Source organism: Eubalaena glacialis, chromosome 8 (assembly GCF_028564815.1).
Source record: "Eubalaena glacialis isolate mEubGla1 chromosome 8, mEubGla1.1.hap2.+ XY, whole genome shotgun sequence".
NCBI lineage: Eukaryota > Metazoa > Chordata > Mammalia > Artiodactyla > Balaenidae > Eubalaena > Eubalaena glacialis.
Genome location: NC_083723.1, coordinates 6,949,350 through 6,970,733, shown reverse-complemented (window position 1 = coordinate 6,970,733; position 21,384 = coordinate 6,949,350). Strand labels below are relative to the sequence as shown.

The following is a 21,384-nucleotide window of genomic DNA, read 5'->3' as shown; positions in this document are numbered from 1 at the left end:
ATAAAAAGTATATCTATTTAGGATGTACAATGTGATGATTTAATAACACACGTTATGAAATGATTGCCATAATTAAGTTAATACATCCATCACCTCACAGAGTTACCGTGTGTGTGTGTGTGTGTGTGTGTGTGGTGACAACACTTCAGATCTACTCTCTTAGCAAATTTCAAGCACACAAGACAGTATTATTATCTATAGTCACCATGCATTTTTAAACACTCCAAAGGCTGCGTTGGGATCAGACACTTAGGTCATATCCTATCCTATCAAAGAAAGGGAGAGTCTGATGTTGAATTCTGAGCCTGTAATCTCACTGTGTTACATCTCATGGGAAAGGACTTGCAGACCATCACACGGACTGTCCATGCAGAGAACAGAGTATTCGAGAAGTATTAGTATTAGAGAAGGCTTTCAAAAGGCCTGCATTTCACAGCATTCATATTCTTATCAGATTAGACAATATTATGAAATTAAGGTCTTAATAATGATACCTTTCTTGCAGTAATAAATGTAGTAACACTTTAATTGTAAAATGAGCAGTGGGGAAGGGGCAAGTGTTTGCAGGCTTACCTGAACTCCCCATGGACCTCTATTCTTTTCTCCTTGCCTTTGGAGCAAAGGTAGGATTTGTCAAAAATAAAAATAAAAACATTTTTGGAGTGTATTTTTAAACTCTAGCTTTCCAGTAAGAATCTGTAAAGTGAAACCACCAATTTTCCTGCCAGTTTGGCACTGAGAGCACATTTATGGGGACGATTTGGGCCTTCTGATCTGCCACTTCAGTGTCCCGCCACCCCTGGAGCCTTCCCGAGGGACCAGCTCACACCGCTGACCCCAGGGCTGTGAGTGGCTGCCTGACTTGCCGTGTGCCGGTGGATGTGAACTTTCTGCGGCGCAGGCACTGTGTCTGCTGGACTTGCTGCGGCCGCGTCACTGACACCTGGTCGGGGGAGGGTGGCGGCTGATACAAGGCTGACCCAGTGGGAAGCAGCTTCCCCAGCAGTGGGCGGACCTGCTGGGCCCACCCTGCTCTAGCATTTCTGCTGAAAACCTGCAGGGGGAACGTCCTTCTAAGTATTTTATGAAGACAAATAAAAGATTCATTAATAAAAACTTAACGTGTGCTGGAGACTTGCGAAGCCCTCAACGATGTGAGAGCGCACGTGCAGTTCCAACGTGGATTTACAGACGTGAAGGCTGGGGGGGCGTCAGCCCATTTCCTTGGTGTCCGTCAAGGGCATCCTACAAAATGCCTGTGGACCAGTCTGAGAAGGCGGCCCACGGACGGTACCTGCTGCGGAGGGTCTGGGCGACTCCACAGAGCTCCTTCCGTTAGGACAGGGCCGTGACCCGGACGCACGTCTCCCCTCACTCAGTGCCCGGTCTCCAGGGTTGCCCTGGCTTTCTTAGGACCAAATGTTCCTCCACGCAGCAGCCACGGCCAAAAGGCCTTCCGTTTTGACAAGCTGCCTTGTTTGATTCTTGCAGCTTAACTGTAACATGCTTCTTAATTGTGGAAGTTAGAGAGGACGGGTTTTCCCAGAGGAAATGCCCCTCCCTTCTAGAATGTTACATCTTTCTTTGGGTGCCATGATCTCTCTTCCACTCACACATTCATTCAATAAACATTTACTGATCTAAAATGGGGGCAAGGAAACCTTTAACCACACCTCTCTCGCACTTTATAAACCATTGGAATCAAAAGAGCAAATACATTTCCTTTCGAATTTGCTGAATAGTTGTCATTGGTATGAGAGGTGTTAGATTTATTGTGAACAAGATAGAAGTTATATTAACTGCATATGTCAGAAGTCATTTTCATTTTCATTACGGCTTAAATACAGATTTACGCTGTATTGACTAGAGGCACCAAACAGTGTGGCACCAGCACTAGTTCTGGAATCAGAGGGTCTGAGTTCTAGGAGCATCCAGGCCACAACCACCTGTAGGGTCTCGAGAGAGTCATTCTACCTCCTGAGGCTTAGTTACGGTTTAATGGAGTGAATTGTTGCGCTGGAGGATTTCCACGTTTTTTTTTTTTTTGGCTGTTCCGTGCGGCATATGGGATCATAGTTCCCTGACCAGGGATCAAACCCCTGTCCCCTGCTTTGGAAGCATGGAGTCTTAACCACTGGACGGCCAGGGAAGTCCCCACGTTCTCTTTTAAGTGTCATCCTCTAGGATTTAGGGAATGGCCCTGGGAAAAGTGTGAAAATTCATATCGTCTAGGGAGAGAACAAAGCAAAGAGACCACATGTCAGCTCACGGCCCTTGGCCAGAGTTGACTGTGGCCCATGGCCTTACACAACCCTCACGCTTTGCTGAAGAATACAAGCTTTTCTGTAGCAAATGTGAATTTTAAAAAAATCTGCAGGGAGTGGGGTATAAACAACAAACCATTATTGAATGTAGTGCCTCAGGCCTTTTCTGTTTTCTGACATTATGTCATTTAATCTTCACTTAATCCTGTCCTTTATTCCAATTTTACAAAAGGAGAAACCAAGGTTTAAAGATAAGCTACTCAGTTGACAAAGGCAGAAGCAATATTCAAGCCCATCTCTGCCTTATAGCCTGTTCCAGGTCCCATGCTGCCTCTTTGGCATAAAGGCTATATTTATAAATTTAAGAAAATTAATTAATTTTAGGGAGGTTAATTAATATTGACTTTCACCATTAGATTTCCACGAGCACAGTCATCAGAATAGTTAAAATAAGAAAATCAGACAACATAAGCATTGGGGCAGATCCAGAGCAACTGAAACTTTCAAACACTGCAGGTGGAGTATGGTTTGCTAAAACCACTTCGGAAAATTTTTTTGTAGTATCTACTAAAGTAGAGCAAACCCACACCCGACGACCCAGCAATTCCTCTCCTAGGTACCCAACAGAAATGCAGAGGAGTGCACCCAGAAACATGTGCGATAGTATTCACTGTCTCATAACTGCAAAAAAGAGAATAACTCAAACGCCCGTCAATGGTAGATGGACAAATGCAGTGTAGAATTCTCTTATAATGGACTATCCAGCTGCGAAGGAGAGAAATACAACTCCACAGGACAACATGGACAATTCTGAACACATAATGTTGAGTGAAAGGAACCAGACCCACCAGAGTACTTGCTGGATGATTCCATTTATACAAAATTCAAGAATAGGCAAAACCAATCCATGGTATTAGCATTAAGATAGTGGTGACCATGCCCCAGAAGGAGACACAAGAGGCTTGTTATCCTGATCTGGGTGCTGGTTACAAAGGGGGGTTTGGTTTGTGAAATTCATCGAATCGCACCCCTTTGATCTGGGCACTTTTCTGACTCTACGTGATACATGAATTGAAATTTTCCTTGAAAAAATTCTAGGACTGCTGCTCCCTATAAGAAAAGCTGCCTGGGTTGAACAGAATCCCCTGTCAGGAATCAGGCTTTCCGAAGGGGCCATGCATGGGGCTGGCAGAACACACGAACAGGAGATCCCCGCGGGGGCCAGGACAGTGCGGTCCACCTCGGGACCTTTCACGGCCTCTCACCAAGTCACCTGCAAAAGAGGAGAGCTGCCAGGGCTGGAGTTCTGAGCACAGTGTGGGCACAGAAATCTCACTCACCTACCCTGGGTCGGAAGCAGAGAGGGCCTGGACGTTCCCCGCACTTGAGATCAGGGATCCACCTGCACGGAGAGGCGTTTAAACAAAGAACACGCATGGTTCTCTCAAATCCATGCCGTCAAGTCTCCCTTTTCCCAGGGCAATCTCTCCTTTCTAGCATGATTAAGCTGTATTTTCAAGTGTCAAACAAGTAAGGTTATAACAATAACCACGGACCCACACACTCTGCCCCCTCTTCCAAATTGAGGAAGCTAATAAAACACCCTGAACCCTGACTTGGGGACACTTCTTTCCAACTTCAGACGCTTATCTGTGTTTTGGGACCCTGTGCATCTTCTTACACACACCTGCTGTCATTTAAAACGTAAAATTTTAACAATACATGATTGCCCTGAGGATTATAGAGTTTACTGAGGTCATTCTCCATTCCAGTTATGCAGTCCAGGGGTCAACCAGTCCAAGTACCCAGCAACGACACCGGCATGTCGTTGTGCAAATGGAGTTACGTGGAAGAGGGAAGGGCACACAGGAAGTTCTCCATGTAACTGACAGAGTTGATGTAAATACATTCCCGGGTCTGATTAGCAGCAGCCTGAGCGTCTGAAGGGAACTTGTGGGTGGCGAGTGAAGCCTTGAGGAACCTGTGTCCCGCGGTCCCAGGGGCCCCTGTGCCAGGCCTGAGGGATTCCTAACAGCCTCCACCTCCGAGAAGGCTTCCAGGAAACCCTTCAGATTTACAGATCTGTGAGTCACTCTGCAATCCTGTGACTGATTACAGAATCTATTTTTAAAAGACAGAAGAGTTAAAGTCTTAGGTAATGACAAATATAACTTCTTCAATGCGATACAGGACAATACACATTTATTAAACAGAATTCATAAAAATTGCAACCACTGAATATTTACTCTGTGTGGGCACCGTGCGTGGCGTTTTTGCATTTATCCTGGTAGGTAAGATCCTGTTTCACAAGCCTATGGTGGCGTTAAGAGATCATGCCTGTCAAGTGCCTGATGCACTTTTATTGTACTTTTGTCTAAGTAGAGTCTTGGTGATATTTTAACTTAGGGTATTTTTTGAAATCATCTTAGGTTTTCAGGTAAACTTAAAGAATAATAAATAAAAGGCTGCAACGTTTCATTATTTCTATGAAATTTCCTTCTCTCAAAAGCTGATATTTACATAGCTTGTAACAATGTATTTCATTCTTTTTGAAATGCCAGGAAAAAACCCCCAGAAACACACATATTAAGACTTCGAGTCTATTGGACAGGGTGCCATAGAAGAGAATGAATTCTCCAATTACATCAAGTCCAATGGTTCCTTATGATAAAAATTAGAAATGGACATTTTAAAAAATAGTATTTGTTTAAAAAATTGCTGAATGTCCAATATTAAGAAACTATTATAAATAAATGATTGCGCATAGATATAAAATTGAGTGCTCTAACAACGAAACACCTTTTTAAAACATTAAATGCCACAGAAAAATCTCAGGATATACTGTTAATGAGTAAAAAACACTTACACATACTAATCTGTTAACAATGGTTGTCTCTGGACGCCAAGGTTTTTATTTACTACATGGCCATTTTCCAGGATGGCCATGTCTTACTTTTTAAATGGAAGACAAGGTATTAAGTGCTGACAGAAAGGGAAATCAGTGTCTCTGGGGGGGGGCACTTCCCCCCCAACCCCGGGAACCTTCAAACCCCCGCCCCCAAGGCAGGGCCCAGACCTGGGAAACAGCGAGTCGGGTGAGCCTGGGCCAGCAGCGTTTCTTCAAAGCTCCCCAGGTGGCCCCAGGCTACCACAGTAAGGCATGTGTCCTGCTTTCCAGAGGTCTGTGGGCCTTTGGGTGGGACTTGAACTCCTATCAAAACATTCCAGAGCCCATACACAGCCCTGCTTCTTACCAATTCACCTTGGGGTCTCTGTCGCAGATAAACTGCTTGTATCAGAATTGAAGTTCTGTGAATATATGGGGCTAGAATGTTGAACAAAAGCTGGATTTCTGAGGTATGTTTTTGGATCAATAGTGAATCTAATTAAAGCTTTCAATGAATTTCCCCTTATTGATTCCTTACTGGAGGACATCCATTGAAAAACTATCGGGAATGTGGAAAGAAGGTGATTTACTTGTCTACAGGGCAAAAGCATAACGTTTATACACGTCCAAGACTTTCCACACTTTCAGAGGAAAAAGGAGACCAAAAGGACCCCCTTGCCAACACCCAGGAGAGCAAGAGCTGGGCATACATCTCACTGTGCACTTCACCTGGAAGACGAGCGGCTGCCTGGATGCCAGGGGACTCGACTAGGAAGTGTTTTCATGGGATGAACGCGTTTACCAAGCACTCCCTGTGCAGGAGGCACACACGCTATCTTATTCAGTGAACAGTACTATCGGACTGGGTCACTAGTAGTCAGAATGCTTAGGGAATGAGCTGGCCCAGTTCACTGAACTCTCCACGTAACTGAAGCTGAGTGACTAACCTGACTCGCGTGAACCTTTCCGTGTGTGTGGGAATCACTGTTCTGCCCGCCCAGGAGCTTCTCTTAGCGCTTTGGCTCCAGGGTCTGGTCCAGTTATCCCCTCCTTTCACTCGCAAAAGTGTGCTAGTTTGGAGGGAAAAATTGTATGGACATCCTGAATCTACAGGGCATAATTTTATCTTCCTTTGATGACTGCCCCAGGATCACCAGGATAAAATGATACCTGTCTTTAGAAGATGGGACCGGAACCCAGGGACTTGGGCGGCAGTTCCTGTGTGACTGTCAGGCTGTGCGTCTGATGAAAATCACACAGGACTGAAGGTCAGGAGACGGATTCCAGGGCTGGCTCTGCCACGAAGTGCCCGGGCGACCTGGGCCGGTTACAAAAGCCTTCTGGACAGCAATTTCATAGCCTAACAGGGATCGTCGTGATGTCACGTTTCAGACAGTATTTTGCAGCCACTCTTTCTTGTTTTTCAACTCTAGCAGCAAGCCTCGTAGGAAGACCCCCCTCTCACCTTTCATGTGAGGTGACCGAGGCCCAGGTGGGCTTTCTGATTTGGATTCGTGCAGCCCTTCCTTCCTCAACGCTTCCCCATCTGCGCAGAGCCTGCCAAGGAGCCCCACGGGGCTCTCTCTGAGGCCACGTCCAGACGATGCTAAAGGCCTTGATTGAAAGTGACAACCCCCAGCTAATCGTCTGTTTGTTTTGACTGCGAATTACGGGTTTGAGCAATGGCCCCCTCCCACCAGCTGCCTGGTCACCGGGCTGTCGTGTCCCCATAGTTGGCCCAAGATTCTGTTGCCCGCCGTGACCATGGGACCAGAGAGGACACTGAGCGGTGGCCGTCAGAATGTCCCCAAGATCGTGCTGATGTCACCGTGAATATCCATGAGATGCAGACGGGTGGAACACTCACTTTGTGTGGGTGTTTTCGTATGTCTTTGGGAGGTCACTGTGGCACACAGGTTAAAGGCTTGCTGTTATTGCTGTGGGCTTTTTCCAGCCTGAAAAGGAGGAGGTAAAGGGCAGCTGCCCTTTTGCCCACGAATCCTGTGCACTGCTCAGCGGAGGGCTTTCAGGTAAGGCCGGGGTTGGCAGCGGTCACGGGAGAGTCCAGCTCTAGCTCTCCCAGGCCTTAGCGCGAGCTGTCAAGCCGCCCCTCCAACCCCATCCCCCCAAGCCCCTGCACCCCCTAACAGCAGCTCTGGGGTGCCCTCAGGCGGAGGGAGACGATGTGGACAAAAGCACTTAGCACGATGCCTGGCACAGGGGAACTATGATCAGGGTACACATTTCACTTTTTCCCTGTTTAAAAACCTTTCCTTTTAGTGGCACCATCCTAAGCCCTCCTAAATGTGGCATTTCCACGGTGTTTACCTGGTGGGCCGCTGACGTAAGAGGCCAGGCCGCTTCCCAGGGTAACACTCCTCTGTTTGATCTTATTTAACGGAACACATTTACTCTTGAGGTGAGGCCAGCTCACCTAACGGTTCAAGTCAAGGAACTCATCTCTATAGGATTTTATTCAATCCGGATGGTAACAATATTTTTAGTGCTTTTTAGACCACATTTTAGGCAACTTTAAACCTAAGACATTCACTGCTGCATTTTATTCAAGAAGGCTGGTAGGTCCTCCTGGGGGAGCCTGTCTGAATCCGTGGAAACAGCAGGCTCAGGAAACGGAAATCCAAGTGTAATAAGAAAAAGGTGTGAGGTAAGAAAAAACAGCCAAGGAAGCAGGATGAAACCTGACTCACTGGGCTGCCTCAAACCCGTTACTGGGGGTTGAAATCATACCCTGGTTGACTGAGCCCAAACCACAAAGTGTGTAACGAACGAAGCACAGCACTGCAGCTCTGGTCACTTTGCTGTTGGGCTGCCTCAAACCCGTTACTGGGGGTTGAAATCATACCCTGGTTGACTGAGCCCAAACCACAAAGTGTGTAACGAACGAAGCACAGCACTGCAGCTCTGGTCACTTTGCTGTTGGACGGGTGGAGCTGGAGGACCTGGCCGGCCAGCTCAGGGGCGCTCGCACTTGGTACCTAACCCAGCTGGCAGGAATCTTGGGAAGAGTGCGGGCAGCTGTCTGCTAGCATTCAGCAAGTCCAAATCCAATTGCTATGGTTTCTGAATCAGTTCCTGGGATATAAATGGAAGGGGGAAAAGGGACAATGATGCTTCCAAGAATAAAAGCAGTGTAAGTCTGGAAACTCCCCAAAACTCTAGTCACTGGGAGGAAGCTTTTCTGAAGGCACTTGAATCCCCTTCAGTTCTGCATACTGCCAATGGAAAATGAAATCACTCCCTTCTTGGCCCTGAAACGGTTCTCCAGCTACTTCACACCTGGGCCCAAGATCTGCCAGGGGCCAGCTGGTCATTGTGCAGAGTCTGGTGGCTGATGGCCAGCAAGAGGCAAGAGAAAGGAAAGCGGAGCTAAAATTGGTCCCAAATACAGTCTGAAAAGCAATATTTGAAATTCGACTTCCGGGTGTGAACAGGAAGCAACATGGAAATGCAGTAATTACAGGACTGAGAGTGGCCTGGGTCCCTGATTCTGTTCATGCAGATACAGTCTCTTATGAATATCTTAGGTTATGGATACATGTTAATTGAGCTCTCTCTCTATATATATAACTAAATAATCTTAAGACACTTAAGATTTAAGACAAAGGCCTATAAATGATTGAGGGCAGTGCTGATGCAAACCTTGGGTTGTGCCCAATCTCTGCTGCCTTTCCCCTGGTGGGGCTGGGAGGGCTGCCCCAGCAGTCGGGCTGTCCCTGCAATGCTGGACGGGCTTGGCTGTAGGGACACAGACACACACTTCTGTGCTATCACCTAATGGGGATTAGTGGGGATGGATTCACAGAGCCATCTCTCTCTATCGAGACCCCTTGTCTCTCTCTGGAAATTCTCATGAGATTCATAGAAAATCTTCTCTCCTACCCTCTTCCCCCACAGACTCTTACAGTGATAATATCACACCTCTTGATATCTGTTTACATTGTTATACCTCTCAATTTCTTCTATCTTTTTACACCCCCTAACGTACTTCCACATTTGGTTATCTAGGTGACCTTGTTCTCAGCAGAGGGCTAGCTTGCCGGAGTTCCTGCAAGGAAAATACACAACCAGCCTTGGAGTAGTACCCAGGTTTTCTCTTCCTTCAGAAGTTCACTGGAGAACAAGTTCGATACTCATTCAAAAAGAGAATGTTTTTATATGCCTGTTTTTGTTTGTTGAAATACCAAAGGCCTCTTTGTCATGCAAATAAACACACATCCACAGTCCTAGGCTCAACAGATTAATAGAATCTATCCTTTGAGACAAAAGTTTACACCTAAGCCAAGAGGAAGAATCACTTTAAGGTCTGAAAAGGATTTAAGTCCTTCTGCAAAGGTAATTTTCTGACTAACAATGACTCACATGGGAAAGAGAGGAAGGCTTTGCATTACTGCGTCAGGACCTGTCTCATCTTGCTTTCTGCTTGGTCTCCGGCCATAGGATCCCTTGTAACCAAGCACTGTGCTTTGTGCCTTGTACCGGCCCTTGGTTTTTTTGAAGACAGCCATGAGGCCACAACCTCAAGGCAGAAATCAGCCTGAAGTTACTGTTATCTGGGAACACAGTGCAATGCCCGAAGATCTTTCACTCCTCTAGATATTCCTTACGATTCTCCCGACACGGATGAAAGTCTCCCAGTGTAACTACAGTAAAATTTGATCCTTGGGAAGAATATGAGTCCTTGAGGATACCTTTTGTTTGGATTACATCCATATATTTTATGTTGAAAGAGACTTTAAATAACATTGCAGATACCATAATTTCATCCTCTGTGTATATTAATATACTCCCTTTCTAACTTCCAAGGCTGTGGAATTTACTGCCTAATAAGGCAGCCTGTTCTTCATTTGGGCCTTTACTGTTTATCCTATTAAATGCTGCCCTTCATCCTTCTTCCCTTCTAGTCACTCTCTATCACAGTACCCTATTTTTTTTTCAACGATCATTGACCAGTATCATTAATTTCCTTTTTCTTTTGTAAGTTTACTTCTGCATTTTCTGTTTTCCGAACTAAAATGGAAGCTCCACGAGAGCAGGCAACTGGCCAGGCCTGTGATCCTGCTGCCAAGGTGCTCTGTGCATCCTTTCTAAGCCTACAGAAGCCGCGCTTGGAGTCTGGCCCCGGCCCCGCCCACCCCCAGCCCCGCCTCCCTGCAGGTGGAGTCCATTCCTGCTCTGGAGAAACGCTCTTTGAAGATTTGAGGATGGCTGTCCTGTCTGCAGCCCCCTCCCCATCTCTCCTGTCAGGACTAAATAGCCTCAGCTATTTCAACTATTGTTCATGAATCCCGGGCAGGCTACGTTTCCTCAGTCTTAGCCTAGTTTCGCACCTTCTTAAAATGTAACACTTAAAACTCTCACAAACCTTTGACCAGATTTCACTTCCAGGAATTATCCAACAGAGACTTACCTAAGTGCATAAAAATGTATGAACAAGGATGCAACCTCTTCTAGAAATAAGCCAAATATCCAACAATAGGGGCACGTTCTAATCCTGGTATACAGGACGGCTATTAAAAGAATGCATCCACATGGAATCTGCTCAAGTTGTAGTATGAAGTTAAAAAGAAAAAAGGAACTTTTAGAACATGATTACAAACATGAGTTACGAACTCTAAATTATAGGTTAGAGCATGGATATGATTCTATTTTTGTTGAAAATTCATTACGTATACCCACCTCTCTCTCTCTATATATACACACACGTATATACATATATACATACACACACACATATATGTCTCCATACACACACGTATATGCTATATGAAAGGCAAAATTTGGGGGAAAGCTATAAACTTGTTATTTCTCAGTTGTGTGGGGATAGGTTTATGGGGATTTTTACTTTATGTCATATATTTCTATAATTTTTGAAGTTTTAAAAATATATATGTATATATAATTATAAGGTTACTTGGAATAACAGAAAAGCAAAATGTTACTCCAGGAGAGGTCTGGCGAGGGAAGCAGGCTAGCACCAGTTCCTCGTTTGCTCTGAACACCAGCCATCCTTCCATTAATTCATAAGAGGTGCTCAAGGTGTGTTTTGGAATGCAGAGAGTAAGTCTGCACGAAGCTTGAAGGCACCCACAACTCCTGGTCTGTCCACCTCCCGGCCCGCACTCCTCAGAAGAGTCTACATATAGTCATTTCCTATCGCTCGTGGCTTTTCTAGGCTCCTACATGAAAAATAGACTAGCTCAGGGTCAGAGAATTTTGTACTTGGAATGAGTCATAGTACAGCTAAGAATCACCTTTCAGAAGTTCTGCCAACTTAAAAAGAATAGAACTTTTGTTTCAACTTCATCTTTCAAGGATAACGCCTGAAGAGGAAATACAGAGCTTTGTAAGAAACCCAGTGGGATCCAGTAAAAAGATGTTTCATTTACACAGCAGTGGAGTTGTTTTCCAGTTATTCTTTGCTTATTGACATTTTTATGCATAGTGTAACACAGTGTAACCATTTGCATGGATTTTAAATATTTTTCTTAGTTTGCAAATCATTTATTTTGCAAGTACGCCTGTTTTTTCAGTAGTTTGTTTCAGATAATGGGGGGGGGGGGAATCTAGTGAGTGGGCAAATTCTCTCCAGAAAATGTATAGGCACTTGTGCAAAAATCATCCCATAATTTCATATGCAAACACTGTTCTATCTCCAAATCTGTGGCCTCCGGAATTTGGAAGTCAAATGTACTCTGGACAAGCGGAATTCACTCCTGTGCTTTATGATGCACTCTGGCAGGACATGGCTGGGACATTACAAGATGCTGAAAAATAGGAACTCTGATATTTCCCACTCGCTGCAGCATTCACTCCTCACATATTCCCTTTCTTTTGGGTTATAATGCCAATATTTCACATGAAATTCATTAAACATGAACACCTGAAATAGTAATAGATTTTTTTATATCACTTAACTCTGTAGGTGCTACTGAAAACAAAACAAAAAAACTGGAAAATAGTCTATATCACTAATTAACAAGACCTAATGGGCATTTTCCTTCACTGAGGAATCATATTCTTCTAGTGATCATTTGCTTGTCATGTAGCTTGCCAACGGAAATAGGAAAAAAAATATACACCAAGTATCAGGAACAAAAAATGGGGAGAAAGAGGAAGTGACAGACGGGAGGAAAGACATTTGTTACAACATGAACTATTTTGTGTAAACAATGAGAATGCCTGGGCTTTAATAAACCAGATGCTGCCAGATTATGCTTAATATATTTTTTTTCTGACAAAGCAGACTTACTTTTCCTGTATTGTAATTTTACTTAGAAAAACACAAGGTTGGAAATACATATGCATGTTTTATATGCAAATATATTATACATATATTTAACATGTTCATTATGAAAACGAATTCAGGAACATCTGAGTTAGAACTGAAGACAATTCCATGGTTAATAGGGTAATGTCTTGACTCCTAGACTTTTAACAAGATCTCTAAACACCACTTTTAAAAAACTGATTGTAAAATATGCATTTTACAATGCAGGTGTTGAGGAATAATTGATAAACTGCTGCATTAAGGATACGTATTGATAGGATGAAACAAAATTCCAGAGTTTGGGGAAAACGTCTTAGAATTAAAGTCTGGAAAGTCACTTTGTATTAATCAAGTCTAGACTTTCACATGAGATGATTAATTTGAAAGGTTTTACTTTAAGTCTTTGATAAAAGGTAAAATTTCCCTCAGGCCTGTGGACTGTGGAGCACACAGTGCATCCCTGGACGTGCAGAGTGATGCTTAAAGGAAACAGGACTGAGTACTGATACACAACCACTGGACCAATTGGTGCCCAAAGAAATGTGATCGACTTCAAGTTAGGAGCAGGGCAAAATGCATCATGAAATACAGAGATACAGCTGCAAATAAGAAGGGAAATGATGGGCATGGCCCACTGGCGGGACATCTAGGTAGGACGACACTCCTGGTGACTCCTGACTCAGGGCCAGAAGTGCTCTAGCGCATCCCTGAACTGAGAGTGAGCGTGAACAAACAGTGAGCCCCCAACCAGTGCTGGGAGGGGATGAGTAAGCATCCGTGTTTATCTTCACTATCCAGCCACGTACTACCAGAGTTACCCGCGTCTCTGGGCTCCGCATCTGGACACAAAGCTTCTACCTACTCTTCAGAATGGCCATGGCCCTGGCTTTCTACTGAAGTGGTCCAGCTCGGCCCTGACCTGGGTCTCTGGATCTCCTGGAGCCTCTATGTACTACCTCAAATACCTCCTTTAACGAAGTCTTGAATTTTGTTGTTATCGGGAAAGAGCTAAGAAATTCATGTGACAGCCTTCTTATTTCACGCTTAAAACTTTTATTACGTATTCTCACCATCCTACTTCTTTCAGAGGAAAGAATAGAAGTAACTAGTTCTTAAAAACCCACTCATCAAATGAACATTTATTTTAAATTGTCTTATCTATCAAATAGATCTTTCTACCAAAACAGCTAAATTAAAAGTTTATACATTTGGGGGCTTCCCTGGTGGCACAGTGGTTGAGAATCTGCCTGCTAATGCAGGGGACACGGGTTCGAGTCCTGGTCTGGGAAGATCCCACATGCCGCGGAGCAACTAAGCCTGTGAGCCACAACTACTGAGCCTGCGCGTCTGGAGCCTGTGCTCCGCAACAAGAGAGGCCGCGACAGTGAGAGGCCCGCGCACCGTGATGAAGAGTGGCCCCCGCTCACCGCAATTGGAGAAAGCCCTCGCACAGAAACGAAGACCCAACGCAGCCAAAAGTAAATATAAAAATAAATAAATAAATAAGTAAAAGATTACTATTAAAAAAAAAAGTTTATACATTTGGAATAACCTTAAATATAAATGAACTTTAGAGTAAAATCAGGATTCCTTTTCTATGCATGGGCTCTGCGTTCTAATGTGGGTGAACCTATGCTCTGTGATTTAGCTGGATGTTGTCAGCCCCTTTAGAGACAGGTACAGGTGGTCCAGCTCTGCGCCCAGGGCTCCGAGGGCCCCTCATGCTGTGACCGTGCCTTATTCACTACATGTACCACTTATGCAGGAGCTGTTTTCATGGTGAAAAGGAGAGAAACAATTCATGTCTACATGTAGGCACTGAAACTACTAGACCCAGATTCTCCCTTCCCCCACCCCCCCCACCGCCAACTTTATTGAGGAATAACTGGCAAATCTAACTGCATACATTTCAAGCGTATGATGTGATGCTTGATATACATATGCATTGAGAAATGATTACCAAGATCAAGATCACCTCCCATAGTTAAACTCTTTTTTTGTCTATGTGATGAAAGCACCTAAGATCTACTCTCAGCAAATCTCAAGTATACGATACCGTGTTACTAACTGCAGTTACCAAGCCGCACGTTAGATCCTCTGAACAAATTCCTCTTAAGACTGAAAGTTTGTACCTACATCTCCCCATTTCCCCCTCCCTCTGACCCAATTTCTCTTTCATCATAGAAGGCATGTCTAACACTCTGTTTTACAAATAAGTTATAGAGTAAATCCCTCTCTTCTAACAACAGGAAACTGACTGACAAAACCACTTAGAATGAGATTAAAAAAAAAGTAAAACAGCAAGTGAACTAGTTTCCCCTCTAGTACCTGAAGCAGTGAAGGCACACCCTTTCCTTGGTTCCCCGAAGTACATGGAGCCACATTGTAATCGAATGTGTTATTCCTGCCTAAGTGTTTGACATCAGGGGAGACAGCTAAAATTGAGCAATAAGGGGAAGGATGCAACAACTGTAAGATCATAACAATAATTTAAAATACCGATTATACTCCAAATCCTCAAATCAAGAGCAAACATCCATTGTACAATTCATTTTTAAAGGGGCATCATTGTAGTATAAATTGACCATATTAACCAAAAAAAAGTTGTTATTAATCATTAATACTATTTCTATCATGGAAAAGTTTACTAACCCAAATTCCCTGCACCCCCCCCCCCACTTTTCTTCCATTTGAGTAGCTTTCTGAGAGCAGCTGATCTGTCTTAGATCAAATGAAGCCAAAGCATAAACAATAAATTGATTCTAAATCACTTTCCCTGCCAGGCTGCCCACTTCCTACTTCACTGGAAAGCAACAGAAAAAAACAAAAATAAAAACAAAACAAAACAAAAATTCAAAAAACAAACTCCACAGGGTCACTAACATGGGTTTTGAATGGAAGGAGTCAGCGCTTCCCCAGAGTTGCTGGGCTGAGCCCTGCCTCACCATGGGGCGGGAGCTGGGAGAAGAAGGCAGACGGGCCAACTTGGCTGCGACTCAACACACCCAGCATCTTTGCCCTGAGAATACAAAGTGATGCTAACCACCATGGATCACGTAGCATATACTGGGTACCGAGTACCATGCACATCCTTGGAATTCTTAAGATAACTACCTCCATAATTGGCCCTAGTTTTTCTTAATTTATAGATGAGAAAAACGAGACTCAAGAAAATGACCTTGCCAAGGTCATAGAGCATGTAGGCAGCTGGGGTGGGATTTAAACCCAGCCTGTCTCAGCATCCTACGTGACTTCAAAACTCCATCTACCCAGATGTCACTCATCCACGGCAGCCATGCAGAAAAGCTGGAGCCCATGTGTGTGGGCGTCAGTCCAACTTGGCAGGTTGTCACCTCCGTGGCCTTGGTATATTTACCTAGACTCTCTATGCCTCAGTTTTCTCCTGCTGAATTGCTTACAATGCTTTTTGCCACAAAGGGTTGTTAATGAGACCCTAAAGCTCACATGCCAGTGCCTATCACACAGTAAGCATTTGATACACATTTCCTATTCCTATTAGTTACAGATGTTCTTTTATCCTCAGCACGTCCATGGGTGCTTCTGGGTGGGCATAAGCACTACAGATCCTGTAAATTGGGTTTTGATTCAGGCAGAGATTAACACTGCTGTTTTTAATATGAGCACAGGCACTTCTACCCTCTGGCATGAAAAAATAAAAATAAAACAATGCAATGCAAGTAATAAATTTTTAGAAACTATATCATTCAAGAAAAATTAATTTTCGTGAATTGAAAGATGTGAACTTCCCATACGGCATCCTTTATTCTTGTAACCAGAGATGACAAAACTTGTATGAATAGCTCCCAATCAAGAGACAGGTTCCAGAATATTTATAGGTTTCCTGCAGGACATTATTCTACAGATTCTTATGTTTGGAAGAACGTAGTCTGATGTCTAAACTTCCTTGATGTCTAAATATTCCTTGCTCAGATTCAGACACCACCATCCACTGGTACCTTGTTCTTCCCAAAGCGCGCTACCTACACAGCTCTGTCTATACAAACTTTCTTCCTTAGATTGAGCTTCAGGTGAAATATGCCAGCTTTCACTCCATCTCTTAATGTGACACTACAGGTTCGTGAATGTCCAGTTAATTTTGCAAGGGTATCTTTACAAGAACGCATTAGAGAGTGTTAGGAATGTAGAGACATTTTAAGGCATATTAAAATTATGAACTGCAATGAGGCCATCTAGTTAACTAAACCATAATATTAATTAGCAAAGATGTGGTGGCTGATAGGATTTCATGGATTCCCATAGGGTAAACAGAGCCTGTTGACAGAGTGTTGATTTCTAAGCAGATGAGGGTAGCGCAGTTAACCACGTACAACTCAGCCTTGGTCAACATCTGTGCCACGATCCAGTAAATAAAGCCATAGAAATCACTATGAAACACTGGGATTCAGAACTGTATGTGCCGGGTGGCAGGATCGGATCCCAGGGGTCAAGAAGCTAGAATGAAGGAGTGTTGATAACAGCATTCATTTTAAAAGGGGCAAATGACAAGTGCTTTATTTAGGTTCCCAAACCCCGACATACCAGGATAGCAAGCAGCAGCTGGGAGAGGGCAGGAGTGGTCGGGGGGCTGCTTGGGAAGCATGGGGTCCCTTGGGCAAGTGACAAAGTGTGACAGGAGCCATCAGCTGGTTGCAGGGAGGGGGCTTCTCAGCCTCGGGAAGAAGACGCTCAGCTGTCTTTAAACTGGGGGGTTGGCACGAAGAAAGAAGGCATCACACGTGGTGTCGGAGGGCCAGAAGAAAGGTGAGGCGGGGACACAGATAATGTACTAATGACAAAAATTTTTTTTTAAATGATTAGAGCTGCTGAAAAAGGTGGAACACAGATTGTCTCGGGTAGCGGTGAGGTCCCTGCCCTTGGCAGGGTTCACGGACTTCAGGCCCCGGGCAGCCCTCCCGGACCTGAGGCCCAAGCCACTCAGGCTGCTGCTTCCTGTCGCGTGTCCCGCAAGTCCAGGACCCCAAGGACTCCGCGCTCTAAGAGGGCGGAAGCCGCGATCCCCCTCCTGGGCCTCGCGCACCACAGCTGTGAGCAGGGTCACCGCGGTGCACAGCTGTGGTGGCTCTGAGACAATTTAGAAAGCAGACAGCTGGGGGGAGGGGAGGTCCTGTAGGCTCGGCTCTCTTGGGGGCCCGCCCACCGAACCCGGGGGAGCTGGCCAGATGGAATCAACACCACTGTTTACATGGAACATCCTGGCTCGGAGGGGATGGGGCGCGCACGGCACAGCTGTGATTGGAGCCCTTCGCGACGGGCAGCCCACGGCGCAGGGAGCAGGGCCTTCTCAAAGCACTTGACGTAGTTAACCTTAGCAAACAGGCCCGCGGCAGCTTGGTGAAGGCTTGTGATCTTCTAGTGCTTTCCTTTCTCGAGGAGCACGGGAGGGTGCTCAAGGCTCCGCTCAAGGAGCATGTCCCCCGGGGAAGGGCTGGAGGTGCTGCAAGGCTGGCTAGCCATGCACGCTGGCCACCGAGGCCACAATGAAAGCCCACTTCTTTTTGACAAACCTGGCTTGCACGGAGAGCTCCTAGACCCAGCGGCTCTCAGAAAAATTTTAAAAGAAAAGATTAAAATCATAAGCAGCCCACCTTGTAACACAGGCAGACCCCGGAGATACTGCAGGTTCCGTTCCAGACCATGCAATAAAGCGAATATGGCAGTAAAGTCAGTCACACAAGTTTTTTGGTTTCCCAGTGCACATAAAAGTTATGTTTACACTACACTGTAGTCTAGTGGGTGTGCAATAGCATTATGTCTAAAAAATGTACATTAAATGTACATTAAAAATGTACTTAATTAAAGAGTACTTATTGGTAAAAATGTTACCCATCATCTTACAGTGCAGGGTTGCCACAAGTCTTCAATTTGTAAAAAACGCAGTATCTCTGAAGTGCAATGAAGCAAACTGCAATAAAACAAGGTCTGCCCGTATCTGTAAACACTGGTGCATTTAATGCATCAGTTCCATCTCTGAGATTTTAAACAAATCATTAGTCTATTTTCTTCTATCAGAAACATCCCAGTTGGGACTTCCCTGGTGGCAGAGTGGTTAAGAACCCGCCTGCCAATGCAGGGGACACGGGTTCAATCCCTGGTCCGGGAAGATCCCACGTGCCGCAGAGCAACTAAGCCCAGGCACCACAACTACTGAGCCCACGTGTCGCAACTACTGAAGCCCGCGCACCTAGAGCCCGTGCTCTGCAACAAGAGAAGCCACCGCAATGAAAAGCCCTCACACCGCAACGAGGAGCAGCCCCCGCTTGCCGCAACTAGAGAAAGCCCGCGTGGCAACGAAGACCCAGTGCAGCCAAAAATAAATAAAATTTTAAAAATGTACATATATATATATATATATATACACACATTTTATGTTTCTTTTACACATATAAAAGAAACATCCCAGTTATTGAGAATGGAGATCCTTTGTTTAATTTTTTTTTAAATTCCACATCTGTTCACAGAAGTTGGCAGAAGACACTGGGAGAAATTGTGAAATCCCTGCTTTCTCATGAATCAGATCCTGGGAGGGGGCACACAGAGCTGTCAGCAGAGGACGTCTCCCACCCTGGCATGCCTTGGTGCAGGCACAGCCTGGTGAGAATGCCCTCGGGGGAGAGCCACAGCTGGTGACAGCGGGGCACCCCTCCAGAAGGTGGCTTTGGCAGCAGCAGCAGGTCCTGCAGTGGCTGATCAGAGCCCTCAAGGCTGCTAAGTGCAAAGTGCTCTTTTCCTACCTCGTGCCTGAATTCCTCCCGTGCCTCTGGGACCAAGTGTCCTGCTCAGCTACTCCAAGCAATTATTTCATCTCTTCACAGAAAGGAACGTTGCCCTCACGCTGAAGGCTTGTACCATCACACTGACTTCCAATTCTGAAAGTCAAATGGTAGTCTTTAATGCTTAAAAGAATGTAGCATTAAAAAAAAAATATCACCCATCCCACGGCCCCAAACAAAAAAGAGTCAAATGGGACCGCCCTACCCTAGAACCGGCATCTGTTAGCTCATCTGAAATGTGTGTGTAATTGATGAGATGTGGGCAAGTTTCACCACAATCTTCACAGCGTGCCGGGGGTGGGATTGCGAGCCACTGGCTTCCAGAGAATAAATCAACAGAGGGATACAGAGGAAGCCACATGTGTGCACGTGAGCAGACCCGGTTGGAGAGAACCCCGGGGTATTTCTCGAATGATTTCCATTTCCTCTTTGAGGCCACGGGACAGAGGAGTGAGAAGGGGAGAAGACAGGCACTTGAGAAGAGGCTGGAGGGCCGCGTGCTTTGGGGGCCTTTCTCGGGCCCTCTCACCCGCTCCCCCTGGAGACGGCAGCTCCTGGGGCAGCCACTGTTGCCTGGCAATCAGAAGACTGCGATTTCAGAGGGATCAAATCACTTAATAATTCGGCTCACAGACAACACCTCCACACCTTTTATGGTTTATTTATTCACATATTATTTCAATACCTTGTTGAATCTTTTTATCAAGTGAGAAAACTGAAGTTTCAAATCACAGAAGGATGATAGCTTGGAGGGCCAGGTTTGCCTGCCCTTGTTTAAAATAATTCAATTATTTCATTTTTATATTGTTGGAGGAACATGTTCTTTGACGCATAACTGGCTTATAGATAAGCAAACAGGAAAAAAAGACAAAACCAATGATCTTCATACAGTATTTGTATTTTCAGAATTCTTTCTATGCCTAGCGGGTAGGTAAGGAATTTATTTATAAAAATGGGACTCTACTACACATAATTTTTCACTTGCCTTTTTTCATTTAATAGACTGCCAAGTATTTTATTTTAATAAATATTTATCTACAAAATACTTTTTACTGGCAGAGGAGTATTTCATCATATAGAGTCAAGTTACATATGTAACGGGTCCTCCACTGTTGGAGCCCATGCATGTTTTCAGGTCTGCCACCGCGCTCGCAGTAGGTGAACAGAAGCGCTCCCTCCCCTGGTCCCAGCCAGGTCACAAATTGGTTATTCAAAGAAACACAGGCTGTTTAGGTGTGGAAAACAAAAATCAACAAGCTTTCCATTTCTAATAAGGCTATCTACACCCTCGTTTTTTAAAGTAAAGGGGATTCTTTGTTTCAGCAACTACACCATCAAGGCATAGGGCAGCTCTGGGGTCTATCCTGGAAGAAACGTCAATTGTAAATACATTACAGTAGTTATTACGGTGAGGCATGATTTGAGAATATTTTCTCATCACATTTTAAATTATTTTCAAGCTTCCTATAAAAATTGATACTTTTCTATTTAGGAGAAATAATAGAATCAATACCATTTTTGAAGTTTGGGGAAAGATCAAGAGTACAGAAGAGTATAGGGCTAAAAAATTTTTCTGAGGTGCTTAGGTGCACACAAATACATCACTTCCTTTTTTTTCACAAATGGGATTGTCCTATGGATGCTGTAGGCAAAGTACAGGCTCCATCTTGGCCATCGCTCACCGGACACACTGTGATCTACTGCAATCTGTTTGCTGCTGGGCAGTATCCCCCAGGTGGCCCCAGAGGTGGACACAGGGTTTGTGGGCCCTGAGACTTATGCATATAAAATTAGGTACAAAGTGCAAGTGAATACTTGGAATGAAAAATCACAAGATGCTTTCCTTATGCAAATTTCCTAAAACATTAAGACCCTGCCAGCATACTGCTAGGACCACCCAGGGCCTTGGAAGGAGCTTCAGTTTCATCAGCTTTATAGTAAATTCCCTCTAGGTGATTTACTTATCCATTTGTTCTTTGATGGATATTTGGGCTGGTCAGTTTTATTCTGTTTTGTTGTGTTATTAAAACAATACTGGGTGGGAGGTGTGAGAGGGAGCTTTGTCAGCTGAGGTCATTCTCACAGTGGCTGTGCTGCCTTCCTTCCCCGGTGGATCTGAGAGCCCTCAGGCCA

General features: G+C 44.8%; 1 protein-coding gene across 3 annotated transcripts in view; it reads right to left on the bottom strand.

Moving 5' to 3' along the window:
- EGFR (epidermal growth factor receptor) overlaps nucleotides 1-21,384 on the bottom strand; it is a 195,010-nt gene that overhangs the window by 87,426 nt on the left and 86,200 nt on the right. The window lies entirely within an intron of this gene.